This window comes from Phoca vitulina, unplaced genomic scaffold (assembly GCF_004348235.1).
Source record: "Phoca vitulina isolate PV1807 unplaced genomic scaffold, GSC_HSeal_1.0 scaffold22, whole genome shotgun sequence".
Lineage (NCBI taxonomy): Eukaryota > Metazoa > Chordata > Mammalia > Carnivora > Phocidae > Phoca > Phoca vitulina.
In genome coordinates, this window is record NW_022589725.1 from 12933897 (window position 1) to 12957929 (window position 24033).

The 24033-nt window shown below is 50.0% G+C and overlaps 1 long non-coding RNA gene across 1 annotated transcript in view; it reads right to left on the reverse strand.

The window, feature by feature from the left end:
* The window catches only part of LOC116641571, a 72221-nt gene that overhangs the window by 8069 nt on the left and 40119 nt on the right, over positions 1–24033 (reverse strand). The window contains exons 3-4 of the long non-coding RNA XR_004301201.1: positions 4176–4263; positions 1910–2038 (exon numbers count right to left, since the gene is read on the reverse strand). This is a non-coding gene — a long non-coding RNA (uncharacterized LOC116641571). The remainder of the gene's footprint in view (positions 1–1909; positions 2039–4175; positions 4264–24033) is intronic.

Below are 24033 nucleotides of genomic sequence, written 5' to 3' on the forward strand. Positions count from 1 at the left end.
CCGCCCTCGCGGGGGGGGGGGCCCCGCCCGCCCCGGGGGGGGGTGGGGCCGCGGGGGCGGGGGGGGGGGGGTGGGGGTGACGCCGCGGGGGGGGGGGGGGGGGGGGGGGGGGGGGGGGGAGCTGTGTTTTGTGGGAAGGGGACAATGCTTGATCACAGTCTCACCCCCCCAGGCCCCTCCCTCCCCCAAATCCAGAGGCAGGAACCAACAGGCCCCCCTCCCCACCCCATTCAGGGGAAGGGTCCAGTTCCAGCCTCCAGCTGGAGACTTCACAGGCCCTGGGTTTGTGAGGCTGCATCCAGCCCTGCCTTCCTCCCTCCTGCTCCCACCCCTCCCTCTCCCTTTCCTCCCCAGGGGCACCCCAGCCCTGCCCGCCTGCCTCCTCTTTGTCTGCCAATCTGTCTCCATCCCAAGATGAGCCCTGGGCCTCCGCCAGCCAGTCTGTGCTCCACCTCAGGACCTGGAGGGAGAGGCCTCTGTGCTCCCAACTGCCTCTCACTTACCCTGGGGAAAGGTCCGGGAATGGTTTGTGTTGTTGGCCTCCCAGCCTCAGCCTCAGCCTCAGCCAACAATCACCCCTCCTGATCTGGAGCCATACTCTCCCCTCTAGGCTGCTGAAAGCCTCATCATGTGATAAGTAAGGAAACAGGGGACAGAGAGGTATAGAGGCTTGCCCGAAGTCACACAGCAAGAAGGGGAAACAGCCAGGATTTGGATCTTGCTCTCTCTTTTCACTTCAGCATCCCCACTCCCAGGTCCCAGCAGGTGGCAGGTGACAAGAGTGAGGTGGTCATATGTGACAGGCCCCAAGGCCTTTGTGGGCTTGTCCTTCTCCCTGATGCCGCAGCCCATCAGATAAGGCTCGGAGACAGGCGGACATTTCACACAGCTGCCTTCGCTTTTCTAACCTGGCAGAAGGGTGATGTGCTAGGGCCTTCCTTTATGGGTACCCAGCATATCCCCTGTCAAGCCCTGCCTCAGGGAACCCTGGAATGCGAGGCCCAGAATAACAGTGGCACTAAGGATAGGCACGTTTCCTGAGCACTCACTGGGCGGCAAGCCTGGTTGGCACATCCTCTGCAGACACTGTCCGTGGAACCCTCACCCGGCTCCCATGACGGACATGTGCTTATCCACAGATTCAGTCACGAGCCTCAGAGAGGCTAAGCGTCTCACCCCTAATGGCCCTAAACTCACCTGTCCACTTTATAGATGGGAAAATTGAGGCCCAGAGCGGTGGCATGATTTCTCCAAGGACACACACCTAGTGAGTGTCAGAATCAGCCTTTTCCAGGCAGCTTACTTAGTGAGAGCAATCAGAGTCCATTCATACAGCACTTCATGGTTTGTGACTCTCATCTCCTCTCAGGAAGGCAAGGGTTTCTGTTGTTCTATGGTTATTTGGGGATTCTTATATGATGTGCCAATATAGTTCTAAGAGTTCGATAAATATTCACTCATTTAACGCTCACAAATGCCTTACAAGGCAGGTGTATTGATTATCCTGATTTTGCAAATGAGGAAACTGAGGGAGCTTAAGTAATCTGCCTAGGGTCACGCAGCCAGGACTCAAATTCGGGCTGCTTGAGATTTTAAACCCTATGATGTCCTGTCCTTTTAACAGCTGAAAAACCTGAGGCTCAAGGAGAGGAAATGACTTGCCTACAACCACAGAGCTAGAAAGGGGTGGTTGTCAGACCCCTGTCTCTAGCCCAGGGCTATCCCCCATCCCAGCAGGGTCCTTTCTCATCCACATTTGTCGATTAACAAACGCTGACTGGGAACCTTCTTTGCAGGAATGACCACAGCACCCACCTTGCCCGAAACACACCCACAATACAGACGGGTGAACGGGTTCATGAAGGCACCAGAGGTGGCCTTGGGGGCATCTGGCAGGACACTGACCTACCCTGGGAATAAGGGAAGACTTCCAGAAGTCTGATCCTTGAGTAGCGTCTCCAAGTTCAAGTGGGAACTTTGCCAGGAGGATAGGGAGGAATAAGGCAGCCCAAGCTGAGGAAGCAGCATGTGCAAAGGCCTGTGGTGTGAGAGAGAAGGCAAGTTGTCAGGAAGAGTTCTGTTCAGTCCTGAGTGAGGGTAAGGACAGAAAAGGCTGAACAAGGAGGATTGCAGAAGGCCCCTGAGGGAATCAGGACACTGGAGTCCTGGCCATAAATCTGCCCCTGTCTCACAGAGTGACCGCAGTGTCCCATCCATACAATGGTGGAGGACTGGTATCTAAGGGCCCTGCCAGGTCCAGCTTTCAGCTGATGAAGTCAGGATGGATTTGAATAGGAGGGCCATTTTGATGTGAGAGCAGGAGGCAAGGAAAGAAGGGCATTCTAGAGAGTCCCATAGGAGCAAAGGTCCAGAGGAAAGAAAGTGCAGGGCAGGTGTTGAAAAAGGACAAGAAATGGCTTCTATAGAGGGTCCCTGGGATGGTGTACATAGAGGAAAGCATGCAAGGAAGTCATATCAGTCTGGACTCTTCAGTCACAAGTGAAAGAAAGAAAAAAACAGAAATTATTGATTTATATAACTGAGAAGGCCAGGTTTTGGCTTCAGGCATGGCTGGATCCAGGTGCTGACATGTTTTGTTTTGTTTTGTTTTTAAGATTTTACTTATTTATTTAAGAGAGAGAGAGCACAAGCGAGGGAGAGGGGCAGAGGGAGAAGGAGAAGCAGGCTCCCCACGGAGAAGGGAGCCTGATACAGGGCTCAATCCCAGGACCCCGAGATCATGACCCCAGCCGAAAGCAGAGGCTCAACCAACTGAGCCACCCAGGTGCCCCCAGGTGCTGACATGTTATTGTGAAGACCCTATCTCTCCCTCCATCTTGACTTTGATTTCTTTTACTTTATTTATTTATTTTTAGAGAGAGAAAGAGCATGTGCACGCACACCTGAGCAGGGGGAAGGGCAGAGGGAGAGAGAGAATCTCAAGCAAACTCCCCGCTGAAGGCAGAGCCCAACATAGAGCTTGATCTCACAATCCTGAGATCATGAGCTGAGCCCAAACCAAGAGTCAGACGCTTAAGTGACTGAGCCACCCAGGCACCCCTTGACTTTGATTTTTTTTTATTTTTTTATTTATTTATTTATTTATTTATTTATTTATTTATTTTTATTTATTTATTTAAAGTAGGCTCCACACCCATTGTGGAGCCTAACATGGGGCTCGAACTCATGACCCTGAGATCAAGACCTGAGCTGAGATCAAGAATCAGATGCTCTTTCCACAGTTTGGCTATTGTGGACATTGCTACTATAAACATTGGGGTGCACGTACCCCTTCAGATCACTACATTTGTATCTTTGGGGTAAATACCCAGTAGTGCAATTGCTGTAAAGAGGGCACGTATTGAATGGAGCACTAGGTGTTATACATAAACAATGAATCATGGAACACTACATCAAAAACTAATGATGTAATATGGTGATTAACATAACATAATAAAATAAAATTAAAAAAAAAAAAGAATCAGATACTCAACTGAATGAGTCACCCAGGCACCCCTTGACTTTGATTTCTTCATTGTTAGTTTCACTCTCAGGGAGACTCTAACCTCATGGAGGCAAAGGTGGCCACCCATAGCTCCAAAATCCATCACACAAACTACACTGGTGGAAAAAAAAGATTCTCAAACCCTCCCATGGCATTATCCTGGACCCTTTCCTTTCCCTCACATCTAACATTAGATTTATCCTCAAATCTTATTGGATCTACCTATAAAAGAGGTTCAGAATCTACTCACTTCTTTCCATCTCCACTGATAACAGCCTGGTCATGCCACCCTTATCTTTCTGTTTTATTGACTTTTTATTATTTTTTTTATGTAGGCCCCATACCCAGCATAGAGCTCAATGGGGGCTCAAACTCACGACCCTGAGATCATGACCTGAGCCAAAGCCAAGAGTCAGTCGCTTAACCGACTGAGCCATTCAGGCTCCCCACATCTATTTTATTTTTTAAATTGAGGTATAATGTTCATGTAGATGAGACCACAACTGGACATGTACATGCAGATCAATGAATCTTCACACAGTGAGCATGTGATGTAACCTCCACGTAGATCAAGATATAGAGGCATGTGAGCACCCCAGAAGCCTCCCTCAAGCCCCCTCCTAGTTACTAACCCCCTTAATGGTATATCCCAGTCACCATCATCTGTTACCTGGTTTAGCGCATCAGTTCCCAGCTGTCTCAAGCTTTCACTCTCGCATCTCTCCATTAATTCAGTTACTTTAGTCAATTCAGAGATCCTGTAAAATATAAGTCAAAAGATGCTTCTTCTCTTCTCAAAACCTTCCCATAGCTCCCATTTTGTTTGGTATAAAAGCCAAAGTTCCTACCACAGCCTGTAAGATCCTACAAAAGCTGGCACCTCCTCCCCCTCTCACCACGCACCCCCCTCCCCCAGCATCCCCTGCTCCATCTATACTCGCTTCCTTCTGTTCCTCAAACACTCTCAGGCACATAAGCACAGAGCTGTTGTACTTGCTGTTCCTACTGCCTAGAATCCTCTTCCTCTCCCAGCCCCCGTATTGTCACAGTTCATTCCAACACCTCCTTCAAGTCTGTGTTCAAATGTCCCCTTCTGACATCTGCTCCCACCCGAGATGGAGTATCAGGGACTGGATTTACTCTCCCACTGGAAACAAACAAACAAACAAACAAGCACAAACAAACCAGGCAAAATAATATGAAATGATAGTTTTCAAGACACTGGGCCTCAGGCAATAAAGTGATCTCTGACAGATGGGAAGTTAACAAGATAAACCCTATGATGGCCCCAGTATATTGCCTGGGAGGAGTTTCCAGATCCTACTGCAGGGAAGGGGAACCTAGGTGAAACCCAGAAGATTCCCTGAGTTAAGGAAATTCAGCTGAGAGTCCAGGGAGACCAAGGGGAACTGAGTTTGCAGGACAGAGTATCAGAGAGGAGAAAGCTGATGATCCCAGAAATCTGCAGAAAGTCCCCCTGGAGTATTAGGCTGAGCACTGGTTGGGAAAACTACTCTGGTTGGGAAAAAAAAACATGGGAGAAGACTAGAGAACAGTATCCAACAGTCATACAGGACCAAAAATAGAGCCAAATAGAAAAAAATCATAACCCATGGGGCACTGGTTACAGTATTCAGGAAGGCCTTTTCTCAGTCTTGGTAAGGAATTAGCCCTCAACAGAGCACTGCTCTGAACCCACCCAACAAATCATAAAAGCAAGACTTGAAAGCATCAGACTATTTCCAGGTAACCTAACTGAATCTCAGAGCAAAATTCAAGAAAATATAGAAATATAAAAAATATATGGCATCCAACAAAGGTAAAATTCACAGTGTTTGGTATCCAAACAAAAATTACCAGGCATGCAAAGAAACAAGAAAACATGATCGATAATGAGGACAATAATGAATCATTGGAAACTGACACAGAAGTAGTGGATGAGAACATTAAAAGAATTATTAAAACTGTATTCTGTATGTTTAAAAGTTAAAGAGACACATGGAAGACATTAAAAGATCCAAATGGAATTTCTAGAAATGAAAACTACAATGTCTGAAATGAAAAATATGCTAGGAATAATGCCTGACTAAACACAGCAGAAGAGAAGATGAATGAATTTGAATACATAGCAAATAGAAACTATCCAAAATGGAACACAGAGAGGGATAAAATTGATAATCATAAAAAATAAAGAAGAGCATCAGGAGCTGTGGAACAACTTCAAGCAGCCTAATGTGTAACTGAAATCCCCAAAGGAAATATTTGAAAGAGAATGGCTGAGAGGTTCCAAATCTGATATAAGATATAAACCTACAGATCCAAGAGGTTCAACAAATCACAAGCACAAGAGACAGAAATCAGGGTGCCTGCGTGGCTCAGTCGGTTAAGTGTCTACCTTCAGCTCAGGTCAGCTCAGCTCAGCCCCGAGTTGGGCTCCCTGCTCAGCAGGGAATCTGCTTCTCCCTCCCCCTGCTCTTTTTTTTTAGATTTTTTTTTTATTATTTGACAGAGTGAGAGTGAGAGAGCACAAGAGGGGGAGCAGCAGAGGGAGAGGAAGAAGCAGGCTCCCTGCAGGGAGCCCGATGCGGGGCTCAATCCCAGGACCTGAGCCAAAGGCAGACACTTAACTGACTGAGCCACCCAGGCGCCCCCCTCCCCCTGCTCTTGTGCTCTTACTTACACACACTCTCTCTCTTCCTCTCAAATAAATAAAATCTTTAAATAAAAAAAAATTTTTTTAATTTTTAAAAAGAGACAGAAAATTATCCATCATGATCAAATTGCTCAAAACCAGTGACAAAGAGGAAAATGTTTTAAAAAGAGAGAAAAAAGGTTTGTTAAATACAGAGAAACAAAGATCAGGATAATGGCAGATTTCTTTTTTTTTTTTTTTTTTAAGATTTTATTTATTTGACAGAGACACAGCAAGAGAAGGAACACAAGCAGGGAGAGTGGGAGATGGAGAAGCAGTCTTCCTGCCAAGCAGGGAGCCCGATGTGGGGCTCAATCCCAGGACCCTAGGATCATGACCTGAGCTGAAGGCAGATGCTTAACAACTGAGTCACCCAAGCGTAATGGCAGATTTCTTGTTGGACACAGGATAGGGGAGAAAATAGTGGAGCAAATCTTTTAATTCAATGAAAGAAAAAAATGTGTCAATGTGTCAAATTCTATACCCAGTTAAAATATCCTTCAAAAATGAAGGTGAAATAAAAATGTTTTCAGACATACAGAGTTGAAAGAATTCTTCATCAACAGATCTGCACTACAAGAAGTGATAAATGAAATCCTTTAGACAGAAGAAAATGATACCAGATGGAAATGCGGATCTACACAAATGAAAAAAGAGCACCACAAATGTTAATTACATGAGCAAATATATAAGATTTTTCTTATTATTTAATGTCTTTAGAAGATAATTTACTGTTTCAACAACAACAATAATATTTTTTGGAGTTGTAACATCTACATAACTAAAATATAGGACAATAAAATCAAAATCAGGAAGAAAGAAAGGGAAGTGTACTATTATAAGGTCCTTATACTACACATGAAGTGGTATAATATCACTTGACGATAGACTGAGGGCAGTTAGAGGTATATACTATAAATCCTAATGTAAACACTGAAATAACAAAATGAAGAATTACAGCTAATAAATCAACAAAGGAGGGAAAATAGAATAATAAAAAATGCACAATTAATAAAAAATAAGGCAGAAAAATAAGAAAAAGGAAATGAAGAGCAGATAGGACAAATAGAAAACAAATAGGGAGCAAACAAATAGACTTAAATCTAACCATAACAATAATCACATTAAATGCAAATGGTCTAAACACCGCCAATTAAAAAGTAGAGAGTGCCCAATTGGATTTTTTAAAAAGACCCAAATATGTGCCACCTACAAAAAACAAAACAAAACAAAACAAAACCAAAAAAAAAAAAAAAAAAAAACACTTTAAATATAAAGACACACGTTAAAAGTACAAGGATGGAAAAAATATACCATGCTAGCACTAATCAAAAGAATACAAAGTGGCTTAAACAACAAAAACTTATTTCCTCACGTTTATGGAGACTGGAAGTCCAAGATCAAAATATCAATAGGTTTATTTCTTCTGGGGTCCCTCTTTTTGGCTTGCAGATGGCTGCCTTCTGATTGTGTCCTAATGTGGTCTTTCCTCTGTGAGCACACATCCCTTGTGTCTATTGTGTATCCAAATTTCCTCTTCTTCTTTTTTTTTAACATTTATTTATTTATTTATTTATTTATTTATTTATTTATTTATTAGAGAGAGAGTGCTCTCACGCACGCATGTGAGTGGAGGGGAGGGGCAGAGGGAGAGGGAGAGAGAGAATCATAAGCAGGCTCCACGCCCAGCACGGAGTCCAACGCAGGCCGGATCTCACCAGTCTTGAGATCATGACCTGAGCCAAAATCAAGAGTCAGATGCTTAACTGACTGAGCCACCCAGTGCCCCCCCAAATTTCCTCTTGTAAGGACACCAGTCAGATTGGATCAGGGCCCATCCTAGAGGCCTCATTTTAACTTATTTACCACAATAAAGGTCCTGTCAACAAAATATAGTCACATTCTGAGGTAATGGGGGTTAGGCCTTCAACATACGAATTTTGGGGGGACACAAGTCAGCTCATAACAGGAAGGGAAGGGAGAAAGTTTGGGGGAAAAAAACCCACAAACACACTCAGAAAAAGGAAAGCTGACTTTGAATACCTAGTCTAGAGAAAGCCAGTGTTAAATCATTGTGAACTTGTGATGATCCAACTCCTAAAGGGATCAGAATATATACTTAAAAAAAAGAAAGAACATTGGGTGGCTGTTTAATATCAAAGGTTATTTCAGAGCAAAGAATCTTACCAGGGATAGATATAAGGTCCTTTTACAATGAATAAGAGGTCAATTAATCAAAAGCACGTAACATTTTAAATGTTTATGACCCTGATGGCAGATTCAAAATACATGAAGCAAAAACTGATAGACTTGCAAGCAGAAAGAAATCCACACTTACAGACTGAGATTTCAAATCCAAATAATTGAAAGAACAAACAGAAAATCAAATGTCACCTTCTTAGTGTGTCCTACCTTGACCATCAATTTTAATTGCAACCCCTCACTCCCTACTCGTCTCTCCTGTACACATCACCTTCTGACAAAATATTTATTTTAATTAATTTATTTGTAGAATGCCTAGAACAGTGTCTGACACTGGTTGTTTTAGAAAATTCTCAAAAGAAAAATCTGTTGAATAAAAACACGATTGAAAGACTGTTAATTGCTGTTATTATGACTAGTATTATGTGACTTTGCATGTAGTCTCGTTTTTTTAAGGATCTTATTTATTTATTTTAGACGCAGTGCGAGCAGGGGTGGGTGCAGAGGGGGAGGGAGAGGGAGGGAATCTCAAGCAGACTCTGTGCTGAGCGCGGAGCACAACATAGGGCTCGATCTCACGACCTGAGTGGAAACCAAGAGTTGGACTGAGCCACCCAGGCGCCCTGTGACTTTGCATGTAGACTTTACTGTGATTTCAGTAGTTAGAACCCAACAAAATCCATATTGGAGCCCCAGAATTCCTAGAACATAGGGGCAGAATCCCAGAATGTTTGAGTAAGATGCATAGAATGTCAGTAGTCTAGAAAATCAAAAGCCTACAATGTTAGGACTTGGGGATGTTTAGAGCCAGAACATCAGAATCAGGGATGCGGGTTGACGAGGGATCTAAACCTGGTTGGAGGGGTGGGAATGTGGTTTGGAGGGAGGGCTGTTCAGAGTCAAACAGCATTTTTTTTTTTATTATTCCTCTGCTGGTTCTGTACCCAGCTAACTAACTCAGCTCAGCAAAGGGACTGAGAAGCCAGCCACCCACTGCCTCAGGGGCTGTGGGAATGAGGGGAGTGAGGGGGTTGGGGTGGGGAGCGAGGCTATATTTCTTATTTCTCCATTTTAATTCAGCTCCTGCTCACGGGGCCCCTTCTGGACAGTGGGCCCGTGAGGCCTTTCAGTCACGCAAGACTGGAAGCTGTCATCATCAGAGGGGATCGCCACTTCCAGCTCCACGGGAATAAGGGGGAGAGGCCGCAGCCTACTGAGGCCTGCCCGTCATCCCAGGGAACCCTGCCCCACAGCCCCAGACCGGCTAGGGAAGCTGGGTCCCTGGGAGTGGGAGATATGGTGCAGAGGGTATACATCTCCAGGCCCAGGAGTATAGACTTCACTGCCCTGGCAATGGGGCATTCTGCTGGGGTCGGGGTGGGAGGGGTCCAGCGAGTGGAGTCCGCACAATCCTCAGTTGTTCTGCTTTGTTTTTATCTACAGCTCTTATCACCCACTGAACCTCAGGTCTTATGTGTTTGCCTTACTTCTCATCCATCTCCCAAACCAGATTGTGAGTCAATGAGGGCCGCCAACAGTTTCTGTTTTGCTCACGCTGTCCTCACCCAGTGAGGCAGCTGTGGACGGACTCTGCCCACAGCAAGTCTTCCATCCGTGTTGCTGGTGGACTGCACAGACGAAGCTGCTTCTTCAGCCCCCATGCACAGGGATTCTTCAAACACTGGGTCACAGCCTCTGTGAGCACTAGTGAAGACTGAATCCTCTGCCCACACCCTGGCATGCTGGTGCTGATACTTCCCCGCCGCCCCCTGCCCCCAGCCCCAAGCTCTGCGGGGACCACAGATTTTGAGCCCATGCCCAGGCACCACTCTAGCCTGCTGCCCAGGAGAGTGATGAAACTCAAGGACCTCTTTCCAGCACCATCTTTCACCCATCCATTTTTTTTTTTTTTTAAGATTTTATTTATTTATTTGAGACAGAATGAGAGAGAGAGAGCACATGAGAGGGGGGAGGGTCAGAGGGAGAAGCAGGCTCCCTGCCGAGCAGGGAGCCCGATGTGGGACTCGATCCAAGGGACTCCAGGATCATGACCTGAGCCGAAGGCAGTCGCTTAACCAACAGAGCCACCCAGGCGCCCCCCCCATCCATTTTTAACTGCGGCCCTGTGCCCATCCAGGGAAAACCACAGAAAATACCAAGAACCAACACCTGTGAGCACTTGTTGTGTGCCCAGCATTGCACCAACCGTGGTTCCCACCCATCCCCTCCACCATCCCTGGACACAGACTCCTTCCCTGACACACAATCTCAGGTAGTGAGTGGGGAGCATTTTTTTCTCAACCCCATTCTGAACCCCTTGCCCTGGGTCTCTACAATAGCCTCGGATTTACCCTCCATTGAGGACCCGGGGTCTCAACATTACCGGAATCAGGCTGCCTTTTTGAGGCTGGGTCAACTGCTGGCAAAACCCCAGGAAAATGCACAAAGAGGCAAGATCTATCAGGCAAATTCCCAGGGACTCTCCCTCCCACCCCCCCTCCACCACCGCTCTAGCCATTGAAGCCTGCAGACCCCCAAGCCAAGAACCAGGCGCTACACACCTGGGGTACAGGATGGGTGGCAGGGTCCCCTCTTTTTTGGACACTGCTGGGAAGCCTCCTCCCCATTCCTCAGACTGCTGCTGTGCTTCGCGGCCCCCCTTCTTAATTACTACCGCGCTGCTTAATTGGGCGGCCCCGCGAGCGTGTGCGTGTGTGTGCGTGCGCGCGCGCCCGTGTGTGTGTGTGTGTCGGGGGCTCGGGGGCGTCACTGCTCACACATGGGGCGGCCGGGTGGAGTGGGGGTGCTGGCTCCCTGCCCAGGAGCGAGACCCCCTCCCCCAGCCCCCCGGCCGCTGGAGGATTGTGCAGCTCAAACAGATGGACCGAGCCGAAGGGGCGGGGGCGCGCTGACGGGGTGCGAGACGGCAGCGCGGCGGCCGGGCCTCCCGGCGCCCTGACAAAGGCGGGGGCCGGCGGCGCGGGGCGCCTTATCAGCGCGAGCAGACCGGGCGGCCGGACGGGCGCCCGCGGCGGGCGTGCAGGCGCACAAAGGCCCGGGGCCGCGCGGGGGGGCGGGGGGCGCGAAGATTAATTGCCCAATCAAGTTGTCGGCGCGGGGCGGGGGCGGGGCCGCGGCCCCTGGGGACGCGGGGCGGCGCATAATGAAGTGTGCAAAAAGTTAATTTGCTCCGCGACTCGCTGCTCGCCACAATCAAAGGCGGGCGGCGAGGAGGGGAGGAGTGAGGAGTGTGGCCCCCGCCCCACTTGCGATCGGAGGGGGAGGCGTGTGGGGGGGGAGAACCGGGCACCCCCCCAGCATGGGAGGGAAGCGGAGGTCTGCAGATGTGATTTCGACCCCCCACTTCCGCCTGCCGTGTGTCCCCCGCAGGCCCCGTTCAGTCCCCTCGCCTGCACGCACAATGGTTGACATTTCTGGAGCGCTCGCTCTGTGCCGGGCACCGTGCCAAGCGCTTCCTGGTGTGATCTTCTTTGGTCTCACAACCTGAGGAGGTAGGGCTAGTGAGCTGAGCATCCCGTTTTGTAGAGGAGGGGCCCGGGGCACAGAGATGCTAAGGAAGTGCTCCAGGGTCACACACAGGACCCTTACAGGGCCGGAGCCGTTAAGTGGGAAATGTCACGGTGGAAAGCGTCATAGACAAAATACACCGGACGATGTGGGGGATGATTTTACTCAAGCTATTGCAGTAGGGAGGGCACCGGAGATCCCAGGATCCGGATGTCCAAGCAGGGCGCGTTTGCCTTAGACTTACAGGGAGGAGCACACGGGTTACAGGTGGGGAATTTAGAGCTGGGATTGTCTTTGCAATGGGGGAAGGCTCCTTGGTCAGCTGAACAGGAAATGTTTGTTTCTCCTTTCATATGGGACAAACAGTTCTAATCTCAGCTAATCAACCATGAGACAAAGAATGGGAAGAGGAGGGTCTTTGGCTTTAACAGCAGGTTCAGGCAAAAGAAAGGTCACAGGCAAACGAGGGAGTCGTCCAAGTCTTAGGAGAGTCATGAGAAAGATGGATGAGAGTCTTAGAACTAAGTCAGATGAGGAAGGTGGTTGCTTGCGGTAAGCCATTTTTCTGGACACAGAAGAGTAGTGGGATTTCAGAAAACAAAAGGTTGGAGGGATTTCTTAACCATCACTGTTTTCTAGGAGCACTGCAGGGCTTGGGTAAAGTTTAACATTGTCAAAAGGTTGGCTGATAGCATAGTTAGAGGCCTGGTACCCTGTAACAGCAGCTTTGCTGAGTGCTGCCTGGTGAGGAAGTCATTCCCCTGGGCATGCGACCTTGGACAAGTCATTTAACCTCTCCTCCATAAAATGGGAGCGATGGTATCCCACCTCCTAGGATACTATTATCAGTGAGAGCATAAACAGCAAGCACAAAGCAAAGCACCTGGAACATGGTAGGTGCCCAATTAATGTCAGCTACGAGTACTACCATTTTCTCCAAAAGTAGTGGTGTCAGGATTTGCATTCAAGCTGCATGAGTTTCAGAGACTGCACGCTTACCACCAGGTACACTGCCAGATCTCCACGTATTGATCCAGTCCTCAAACTCCAAACACAGCCCAAACCTGTGGCCCTGGTACTGGGCATCCTGAGAAGTAAAGGAACAGGGCTGCCTGCCCTGGGCAGCTCATCCCATGAGGCAGGCCAGCCCTAAATGGACAGTGGCACAGAAGACATGGTGGCCATGAGAGCTCAGGGGAAGCAGCAAACCTGGGTTTAGGGACAGTTTGGGGGTCCTGGAGGTTGTGTCCCAAATGCCCACAGACCAGGTGGCACAGAGGAGCAGCCACCCCAGCCCCCAGCCTCTTCAGACTCCTCAAGAAGCGGCTTCCAAGATGGGTTCACCATACCGCCTGGCACCGACTGGTGGCTCCTGAGTCCTGGTTCTCTGACCCACTGCCCAGGCCTGACTCTGGGCCCAGGCAGGATCAGGGGATTAGGGAGGGAGCCCTTCAGGGGGACAGGAGCCAGGCTCACAGGAAAGAAGAGGCAGGGTTACAAGCAAACCATGATTTATGGGCCCCCATCATAATAATGAAAGGAAGAAAGAAAAAAGGGACGCATGTTCGGCAATGCCCAGGGACCAGGACTGCTGCCCTGTTACCAAAAATGTCGAAGCTCTCGACTCTGCAAATTAGCATAAAACATGCTGTTTTGCATCGATTTGCATGTCATTTGCGTGCTAATGACTTGACGCCACAATGCACCCAGTCCCCTAGGCAGCTTCTGGTCCTCGCTTTTCTCCTAGCCCCTGCCCCTTGTCTTGCATTGAGAAAACCAGGAAATCTGGGTTCTAAGCTAGGCTGGGCGACTCACTCCCTGTGGGGCCTGGGCTAGTCCCTGCCTCTCTCTGAGTCTCAGTTTCCCTGACTGTGAGCTGAAGGAGACAAACCGAGCAAGGGCTTTCAAATTATGCTCCAGTAGCCCCCTTGGGGGCTGCAGACACAGAGACGGGGGAGCAGGTGGGGCGGGCGCCCCCCCTTCCATCCCTTCTGAACAGCTGGGGCTCTGAGTAAAATTTCTCTTCAGCAATGCAGAGGTTCTCTGTTAAAAACAAGGACCAAAAGTTTACAAACAAACGGACTTAGTTATCTCCAGCAAGTCTTTCTAGTACAACATTCTCTAAAGACTTGAATAGCAGTAACAATCGGAGTTAAAATATATAGCACTTAGCACGTGGCAGGCCCTGTTCCAAGCAACAACTACACATAACTCTATCTTGACACAACTCTGGAAATACCTACTATTATTATATCCTCATTTTATAGGGGGATAAAATGAGGCACCAAAAGGCTGAGCAACTTAGCTAAGTTTAAACAGTTCAAAGAGAGTCAGACAGTCTGGCTCTAGAATTTACATGAGTTTAGCCAGGTCAACTCTTCCATTATACAGATGACATTGAGGCTCAGAGAGGGAGAGAGCATTTCTAAGCACAGCAACTAAACTGGCACTTGAACCTTGCTTCCTGCCTGAGCCCCAGCTTCTTTGCCAGGGGAAGGATGGCCAGAGAAGAGAGGTCCGGAATTTCACAGATGCTTAGGACACTTCTCTCTTGGTCCAATGGACTTGCCAGGATGAGGGGTGGTTTCTTCCCTGGCCACCCCCAGAGCCTGCTTCCTCCTCCTCAGCCAGCCTGATACCAGCTGGTAGACTTCAGGGAATAGGCTCCAGAACCAACCAGGACGAGCCCCTAAATCAAGGCAGCCAGCAGGCTAGTGAGAGCACCAGGTGTGCCCGTCAGAGCTAGCACACAATGCCCTGCCGGGCCGTGCAGGTGGAGACCCTGCCGAGGGGGACTCCACTGCAGGGGGCTGGGGGGCTGTATCTCTGCCGGGGCAGGCGTGCCAGGCCAGCAGGTGCTCAGCCCGCACCCCTTGGGGATCCGGCTGGGAAACCCCCAGATGCAGAGATGACGGGCCTCCCTGAGCGGTGCCCCGCAGGGGGCCAGTCATCCCTCTCTCCATTGAGTACCCCTCGATGGCACCCTGGCCTTTCTCAAGCCCCTTCCCTCCCGCCAACCTCTCCCTCTGATCTGCCCCCTCCCACCCTGCTCCAACCACCCTGGCCTTCTCTCGGCTCCTCCCTCACCCCAAGCTCTGCCCTGCCTCTGCACCTTTGCGTGTGTTGTTCCCTCTACCTGGAACACCCGGCTTGGCCCCTTCACACCCTTCGGGTCTCAGCTCCGGAGCCACTTCCCTCAGAGAGGCCCTCACCGGATCACCCCATCTAAAGTTAACTACTACTACCTCCCCTGCCCCCTCCCTCCCTGGCACTTAACCTTGTTGTCTTCTCGGCCATTATTACAATCTGAATTTATCTTGTTTATTTATGTGCCTCCTCGTGCAGTGCCTGTCTCCGCCACTAGACTCTCACTGCAGGAAAGTCAGGACGGTGTCTGTCTTCCAGAAATATAGTTCTCCATAAATATTTGTGGAAGGAATGAAAAACAGGGAAAACAGTAGCTGCCGCTGATTTATTTGGTGAGTGTCGGTCTCCCCCTCCCCCACCCCACCCCGGAATGTCAGCTCCAGGGGAGACAGGGATTTAGGTCTGTTTTCTCCGTGGCTGTGATTCCAGGAGCTAGCACAGTGCCTGGTACACAGTAGGTGCTCAATAATATCTGTTGCATGAATGAGCCAAGTGTGCAAGGTCTCTGCACTGGGAGGCAAGAGACCTCGGTCCCTTTGCAGCAAGCCACTGATGGGGTGTAGGACTCTGGGCAAGTCCCTTCCCTCCAGGGACTTCGGTTGCCCCATCTGAAAACTGGACTCTGGAATCCCTGCCGCCATCACCAGGACTAGGGAAGGTTAGGTGCGGCCCACCTCCCTCACTCCCCAGGGGAGGCAGATGGGGCACATACCAGGAGTCAAGGGACAGGCGAACGCAGATATTGATCTAGACATGGCTACCAGGTGCCTTTGTGACCTTGGGGAAGTCACCGTCCTTCTCTGAGCCTCCATTTCCTCATTGGCAAAAGGGGCACAGTAGCTGTGAGGACGACATGGGACAGTGGGAGGAAAAGCGTTGTGCCAACTATAAAGTGCCATATGCCCAAGCAAGTCACTTCTCATCCGCCAGGCCTCACAGCAGAGTGGTCGCTACGTGGCTCCGCCCAGCACGTGCTCTGCTTCCTTATCTGTAAACGGGGCCCCCAATAGTGCTGGCCTCCTCCAGGGCTGTTGTGAGGATTAGAATGAGAAAATATATGTGTGGACCTGGCACATAGTAGGGGTTTTAGAACCACAACCCTACTAACTGCCTCTGTAGCTAATCCTGTCCGTTATTTGGATTTCCCAAATAATCGGGGCACAAGGGAGACCCAGGGTGAGGGTGGGGGTGGGCATGGTTTGAGTTCGGTGTTGGGGGCGGATCCGGGAGAATGAGGCTGGAGAGGTGGGCCAGGGTGAGATCAGGGGGCCAGCCCCGGGAGCTTAATGGAGATGTAACCTTTGTCGTGGAAGCAGGGGGAGCTATAGAATGATTTTACACAGCAAAATAAAATGATCTGATCTGAGTTTCAAAACAATCCCTCTGGCTGTCAGGTTACCACTATGGCTGGTAGTTTCCCATGCTCGCTGCCTCCCTTTCCCTCAGTTATTAGAACCCTTAGACATAGCTGGGCACGTGGACCCCCAGACTAGAGACCACAGTTCCTAGCCTCTCGCCGTTAGGTGTGGCCATGTGTCTCCATTCCAGCCAAGAGGAGGTAAGAAGACCACCATATGCAATTTCTGGGAGAGGTCTTTGTGGAGAGGGGGAACATTTTTTGCCTCTTCCTCCTTCCCTTTGGCTGGAATGTGGACATGGTAGCTGGAGAATGAGCAGCCATTTTGGACCAAGGTGTTGAAGATGGTGGAACACAAGAGAGAAGCAGCTTGGGTCCCTGGGGATTGAGGAGCCATCTTGTCAGCCTAGGGCTGCCTGCCTCCAGGCTGTTCATAGAAAAGAGAAACCACTGTTTGTCTCCTTTAAGTCATTCTTCTTTTGGGCTCTCTGCCACGCACGGCCAACTCCAAAACAAACAGGTCCAGTTAGCACAGATGACCTTGGAGCTCTGTGGCCTACCTTGAGGTGTATGGGGCAGAGGACTCTGCTGGCCTTCTACTTCCTGCCCACACTAGCCCTGAAGCTCCTGGCCCAGGCTACCTAGCTCACAGCCCAGCTCAGCCCCACTGGCTGGCATCCCCGGGTAGACTCGGCTCTGACAGGTGAAGAGCTCCCAGGGGGCCTGAGACCAGGGATCTCGCTGCTATCCTCGCAGCTTTGAGGGGAAGTGCAGAGAGGACAATGGCAGGATGGCATTGTCTGTCCTCGTGGGCCACCTACAGCCCCTTGTTACCCACCCTCCACATGACACCCAAGAGACCTTCTTAGTGTCCTCTCCTGACCCCACAAATTCCACTTTGGTGCCTTCCTATGGCCCCCCAGGACCTTCAAGATGATGTCCAGTCACCTCTCTGGCCCACCGGGTTTTGTAGGATGTGGCCTGATTCTTCAGCGAAACACAAATCCCTGCTCTGCCTCTTCTGAGTTCTGTGACTTCAGGTAACTTGCTGAAGCATTTTAGGGTTTACTTCCCTTATCTCTGAAAGGGAGATGATTAGAACAGCGACTTCCTATTGTTGTGGAGCTTCAGTGAGTCAGTGTGGTGGTTCCAGGCATTCACTGCTGCGTAACAAACCACCCCAAACACAGTGTTGTAGTCAAGTTCTCGTGCTCACAGATTCTTAGGGGTCAGGAATTCAGATAGAGCACACTGGAGATGGTTTCCTTCTGTTCTACAGTATCTGGGACCTCAGCTGGAGAGAGTCAAGGGTTGGGGGCCAGAATCATCTAGAGGTGTCTTCCCAGAATCAGCTAGAGGTGTCTTTCCTGACATGTCTGGCAATCGAGACTAGTTCAGCTGAAGCTATTGGCCAGAACACCTATGTGTGGCCTCTCCTTGGGTCCCAGGCTTCCTCACAGCATGGCGGCTGGGTTCCAAGAGGGAGTGTCCCCTGAGACCCAAGCAGAAGGGACATGGCCACCTCCAACCTGTCCTCAGAAGTCACACAGAAGTCACTTCTGCCACATTTTGTTCCTGGAAACAGTCACAGGAAGAACATAGACCCTACTTCTTGACGAGAGGAGTATCAAGGAATTGGGAACCGTAATTTTAAACAGCTTACACAACGCCTGGCTCACCATAAGCACCCAGTAAATGTTATAATAACATCAGGGTCTGGTGCTATTTGTGTTCAAACAGTCGTATCAGCTGACACTAGGCATAAAGGGGTTAATGGAGAAGGCACCAGGAGAGGTCTCTGGAAGCTGACGGTCCCACCAGGCCAGAACCAGCACAGAAAGATAGAGCTTGGATAATAAGAGCTGACATGTCTTGGGTGCTTACTAGATGCCAGGCACTGAGCCAAGTACTTTCCATGCATGATCTTATGTAATTCACAAAGCAATCCAAGGGGTAGGTCCTATCATTACGCCCATTTATCGATGAGGAGTCAGAGGCTCAGAGAGGCAAAGGGTCTTGCCCAAGGCCACACAGCTAGGAAGAGGCACCAGCAGGATTTGAACTCAGGCAGCGTGCTGTCAGAGCTGGTCCTCCCTTCCCGAGACGAAGCTGGGCAATAGCCAGGCTGCCAGGTGGAACAGGCCGTCCTGACTGTTTGGTGACAGACAGGGAGGGCCTGTACTGCTGGACGGAGAGCCAGGACCAGGAGGTTTGTCAGCTGTAAGCCCACAGTCGCAGGCTGGGGGAATGGGGCCAAGACCTCCGTCTGGAGGGATGGAGGAGGGAGGGAGTGAAGAGAACCCAAGGAGCAAGGCAGAGCCCCCCTCCAGAGGCAGCAAAGCACGAAGGGTTGGAGATAAAGCCCCAGTCACTGGAGCTGAGCCCCAGGACCCCGTGGGGCCCTGAGCTCTGCTCCCTGGAGCCCCCACCAGGCCGTCACTGGCCCCCCACCTGGAGCAGAGCTCAGGCGGCTACTGGAGGTCAGGAGGCCTCAGCTGCAGGGGAAGAGCAGGAGGGCGAGGAGAGGAACACCACTCAATGCTACAGCCAGGAAAGGTCACAGAGGGGACTCCCAACAGCGCAGGGTCTGTAATGGCAACCAGCACACCTGCAGGGGCTCCAGACGGCTCTCCCTGGCGCCCTCGGCCTGGACTTCTCTTCTCATCTTGACTCCGGACCCCTCCCTTCTCTCCTTATTTCCATCCACCCCCCACTTCCATTTTTTCCTTCTTTCCTTCTATCCCTTCTGCCATTCCTTTCTTTCATATTTCTCTCCCTTCTTCCCTCTTTCCTTTCTCCTTCCTTCTCTCCTTGCCTCCACTCCTTCCCCATTATGAGAACTCACAGGGAGAACCTCCCCCAAAGGCAGGGGAAACCCGGGCTCGACCTAGTTGTGACCATGCACTTCACCATAAAATGAAACATGACTCCTAAGCCATCACAAAACCAGCCCTAACAGTGCCACAGGTCTGGGATGACCTCCTTTGTCTCTCCCAAAATCAGATGAGGGATGTCAACTCCTCCCGGCCCCAAAGTCAGGGGGGTTGTCTCCCAGAGCACCTGAGTGTCCTGAGTATTACCAGGACGGGGCTTCCGGGGGCACTGGATTACAAGCCCGTTCATCTCGGACTAACTGCAAGTCCCTCCGAGCCCTGGTTTTCTTGGCTGAAGCAGCCTCATGGGTTGCGAAGAGGGTAAGACGGACGCCCCCCACTTGCGCTGGGTCACAGGAGTGCTTCCGCCCTGCCCGGTCCCTTGCTGGCACGGGCCTCTGACCTTTCTCCCAGGCCCGTGGGGCAGAGCCAACTCCCAGCTGATGTTGGCAAGCGGCTAGGAGGGTGGACCGGCAGGCTGTCAGGGCCGGCCTTGTGCCCAGAGAACCTTCTGTGCCACTGTTCCTCGGCCAGGCAGGCCCAACCCACCGGCCACTTCCCGTGCCCGTGGCAGGACAGGGCTGTAGGCCCCTCCCCTCTTGCATCTCGCTCAGCTGACCACGGTGGCCACCCTCCTCCCTCCAGTCCCTGGAAACAGAAGTCTCCAATATAAATGCAAATTCACTGCAGTACCCAGTCTCAGGCTGGCAGCTCCAGCGGGGCTGCAGGCTGGGGACAGGAGCTGACACCGGCCCAGAGGAGATAAGGCCCTTCTGGGCCACCCCCGCCCCCTGCCCTGCCCACTCCGCAGCCTGTGGGCTCCACAAACACCCCAGGGAGCCCCAGCCCTTCCCCTCCGCTGCCCCATAAGGCCTGTGATGAGCATGCAAAGCCACCCCCAACACCTTGTTGCAATCAAGGAGGACCACCGCCGTCCTCAAATCGTGACCGTGTCCCACCCTCCTGCCCTCTCAGGAAGCAGGCTGGAGAAAGCGCTAGGGACACGGGGGCTAATTTCTCCCACCATCCTCCACCGGGCTCAGGGCCACCACTAGCCCATAGCATTGCTTTGTGTGAGTTAGAAACAGGCAGCCCTTCTTCCTGGTGAAAGGCACAGCCCCTCCACAGGGGTCCTGGCAGCCTCTTAGTCCCCAGCGGGACACCCTTGAGCCCAGCACAGCCTACACGGCTACAAGCCACAGATCTGGACCCATCTCCTCTTTGGGACTTGGTTTCCCCTCTGGCTCGGGGAATCACCTAGGGAGACCTCCAAGTGTTGCACCAATCCACTTAGGTTGAGCCCCTGGAAATGGACAGGGCAGCCTCTTGGGTAAGACCTCTTCTGGCTCCAATATTCTCTCATCCTTCCACTCCTAGGTCCCAGACATTCCGACCCATAAGCCACTAACTTCAAGAATGCTTAACAAGGGAGCAAGGCATCTCTGGCAGAAGATTCTATGATCCACACGAGACAGAAGTTGGGGTAGGCTTGGGGTCATGAGCAGGGCTCTCAAATGGCCCAGGGTTCAAATCTAGTACATTCTGGCTCCATCTCTAACGTCTCCTCCTCAGAGAAGCCTCAGTTGCTGATGGTCTCATATGGGGCATATGGGTCTCCCTTCCCTACCTCCAGAGACCATATCATACTGCCTGTTGGTTTTCTTCATGGCCTTTATCGTTATGTAAAATTGTCTCATTCACTTATGCCTTCCATGGTTACACTGTCTCCCCTCTCCCTTATTAGAATTCAAATTTCTACAAGAGCAGGCGCCGTGAATCAATAACTCCTTCCTCGACACTTTCTGGGGGGATCATGCCTGATCCCCTGACATAGGGTTAGCATAAGGCGTTCATCAAGACAGCCAAAGGTGCTTAGCAGAGAGTCAGCACACAGTAAGTGCTCAATAAATGTTAATGGCTATTGTTATCATTGTCATGAAAGGGCTGTGGGCGTCCTGGTCCCAGAATTCCCAAGTCCTGACACACCCTCCCATAGATCCCAAACCCAGCACTGGGGCCAAGTCATGCTCGCCCATGTACTCACCCCATGACCACAGGCAAGTGGCTGTTTCTGTCTCTTGCTCAGTGTCCCTGTGTAAAGTGATGTTGCATTGCCAGGGAACGTCACAAAGTTGCTATGAGTGTCTAGTGTCATCAAGAGGGAAACACACTTCTTAGTCCTGAATATGATTGCAATACTATGAAAAACTGCGGGCCTCTCCGGATTACCCAGCCTCTGAATGTGATGGCCACATGCTCTAGAGCCCCCCAGCACCCTCCGCCTGGAATTGCAAGGCCCCGATCTCCCCAACCCCATCCACCCATGTCTTAGGCTTTTTCGAAGGAGGGGTTTCCGTGAAGGCAGAGTTTCTCAAAGTTTCGACCTTCCCAGCCCCCACCGGCATTCTGTCTGTATTTCCTATAATTTCTTAACATTTTTTTCTTTAAATTGCCTTGCTCCTTGGGTTCTCTTCACTCCCTCCCTCCTCCATCCCTCCAGACGGAGGTCTTGGCCCCATTCCCCCAGGGGGAATGTATTAAAAGTCTGATACCCCCAGCAAGATGGGAGTCCTGATCTAAGGTTTTCAAGTTCACAAGATGAGAGTTCTCCGAGGGACTTTTTTTTTATTACTATTCCTTTGTTCACTGGACAAACGTTCCTGAGAACCCTACCTGCCCAGCCCAGTGGCAGGAGCTGTAGAAGACAGCATTTCCAGCCCTTAACACAGAACGATCTCCTTGAGGCAGCAACTTACACCCTTCCAAATACAATTAATTAGCAGAGAATCATCACCCACGCTGGCCTCACGGGGGCATTTCTTGGCTCTTTTCTCTCAACACCACCTAATAAGGGTGTCTTACCTGTGGAGGCGTGGGAAGGAAGAGAGTGAGTCAAGTCTGTATTTGCCAGGGTGACCATCTCCAAGCATGCCATTGCAATCAACATGCCCACTAACTACTCCCACTCAAAATGCAGTCTCCAGGACCCCCTACCCAGTGCCATCCATCCACTTACGTCGCTGATTCCACACCCTTGGGACGGGCAGTTTAACACAGTGGCATATTGTTTTCGGGAAAGAATCAAAAGTGAGACCTCTGGCAATGGTAAAATATATACTTTCACTGGCTGGGCAGTTTCTGTCCTAGGACTTTATCTAAAAGAAATCATCATGAATGTGGACCACAACAGCTGCAGGATGTTCTTGGCAGCATTGTTGATAAGAACGAAAAGTTGCGAACAAAGTGAATGTTCCTCAATAGGGGATTCAGAAAAAGATAGGATTGTCCACGTGATGGGAAACTATGCAACCATTTACCGATGATGCTGTATGCTATATTATTAAGTAGAAAAGTAACAACAAAATAGGATGTTCAATATGTCCCTTTTTAAATATATATACATATGCATTGTAGAAAGATTGGGATGGATTTGGACTGGAGAGGATTTCTTAAATAAGAAACAAAAAGTCCAAACCATAAAGGCAAATATTAATACATTCATTTGCATTAGAATTAATACTCTGTTCAAAATTCACAATAAAAAAGTGAAACGATAAGCCACAAGCTGGGAAAAGTTTGTAACAGTCTGACAAAGATTCGTATCCAAAATGTACAAAGAGCTCCTACAAATCAGTAAGACAAAGACGATCAAAAAGAAAAATGGGCTAAAGATTTGAACAGACATAAAGAATAGAAAACACAAACAGCCAATAAACATACACAAAGATGTTCAACGTCTTAGTAACCAGCGAAATCCAAACTAAGAGTTTGTTTTGCGTCCACTAGATTGGCAAAATTTACAAAGCGGGACAAATCCAAATTTGAGCACTTATGCGGAACAAGGATTCTTTGGCACTGGTGATGGGGGTCAATTTGTACAACCACTTTGAAGAACAACTTGGCATTATTTCGCACTTACTCTGCAGCTCAGTAATCCCATTCCTGGTGACGTTCTAGAGAAACTTGTATGTGTGCGCAGGGGATGTGGGCAACAAGGCTCAAGCTGGCAGGACTGAGCCCTTCCCTCAGCCCCCTGTCCTCGGGCGCCTGATAAATTCTTCTTCCTTCCGCCCTGTCTTCTGACTTTCTCAGGACGGCTTTGGACAATGCTTGCCCTAGGGCTGGGGCTTTAACTCTCCCACACGGCTGGGTGCTGTGACCTAGCCTTGTTGGCCAGTCACTGGACAAGGCAGATCCCATGCTCATCATCTGAGTGGAAGCAGTGGGATGAGCTAGAGCTAGAGTGACTGTCCTGGGGACCAGGGAGAGGCCAAGAGCACTCAGGGTGTTAGGAAGAGAGGTGGCAGGGTGACAGTCATCCAAATAATAGACTCCTCTACTTCAGTACAAAGAACGGGCAGCTCCATACGAGCCAATCGGAAGCATCCAAGATACGTCGCCAAGGAGAAAAAAGCATGCAGAGCAGCTACAGTTGCGAAGTAAGTTGTGTCTGTACTTGATCACTTGTATGTGCATAAAATGCTTCTGAGAACAGGAACTTGGCCTTGGGGGAGGAGAAGGGGTGGCTGGGGTCAGGGATGGGGGGAGGCTTCACTGCATCCCCTTTTGTACGTTTGTTTTGTACATTGCACGTGATCCTATGGAAAATAAATAGAGTAAAAAATGGAAACAAGATGCAGTCACGGGAAATACAACACATATGTAACTATTATGAGAGTTGAATTAGTTGTTGATCATCAGGTGACATAATGCTGCTCCCGGACCATTA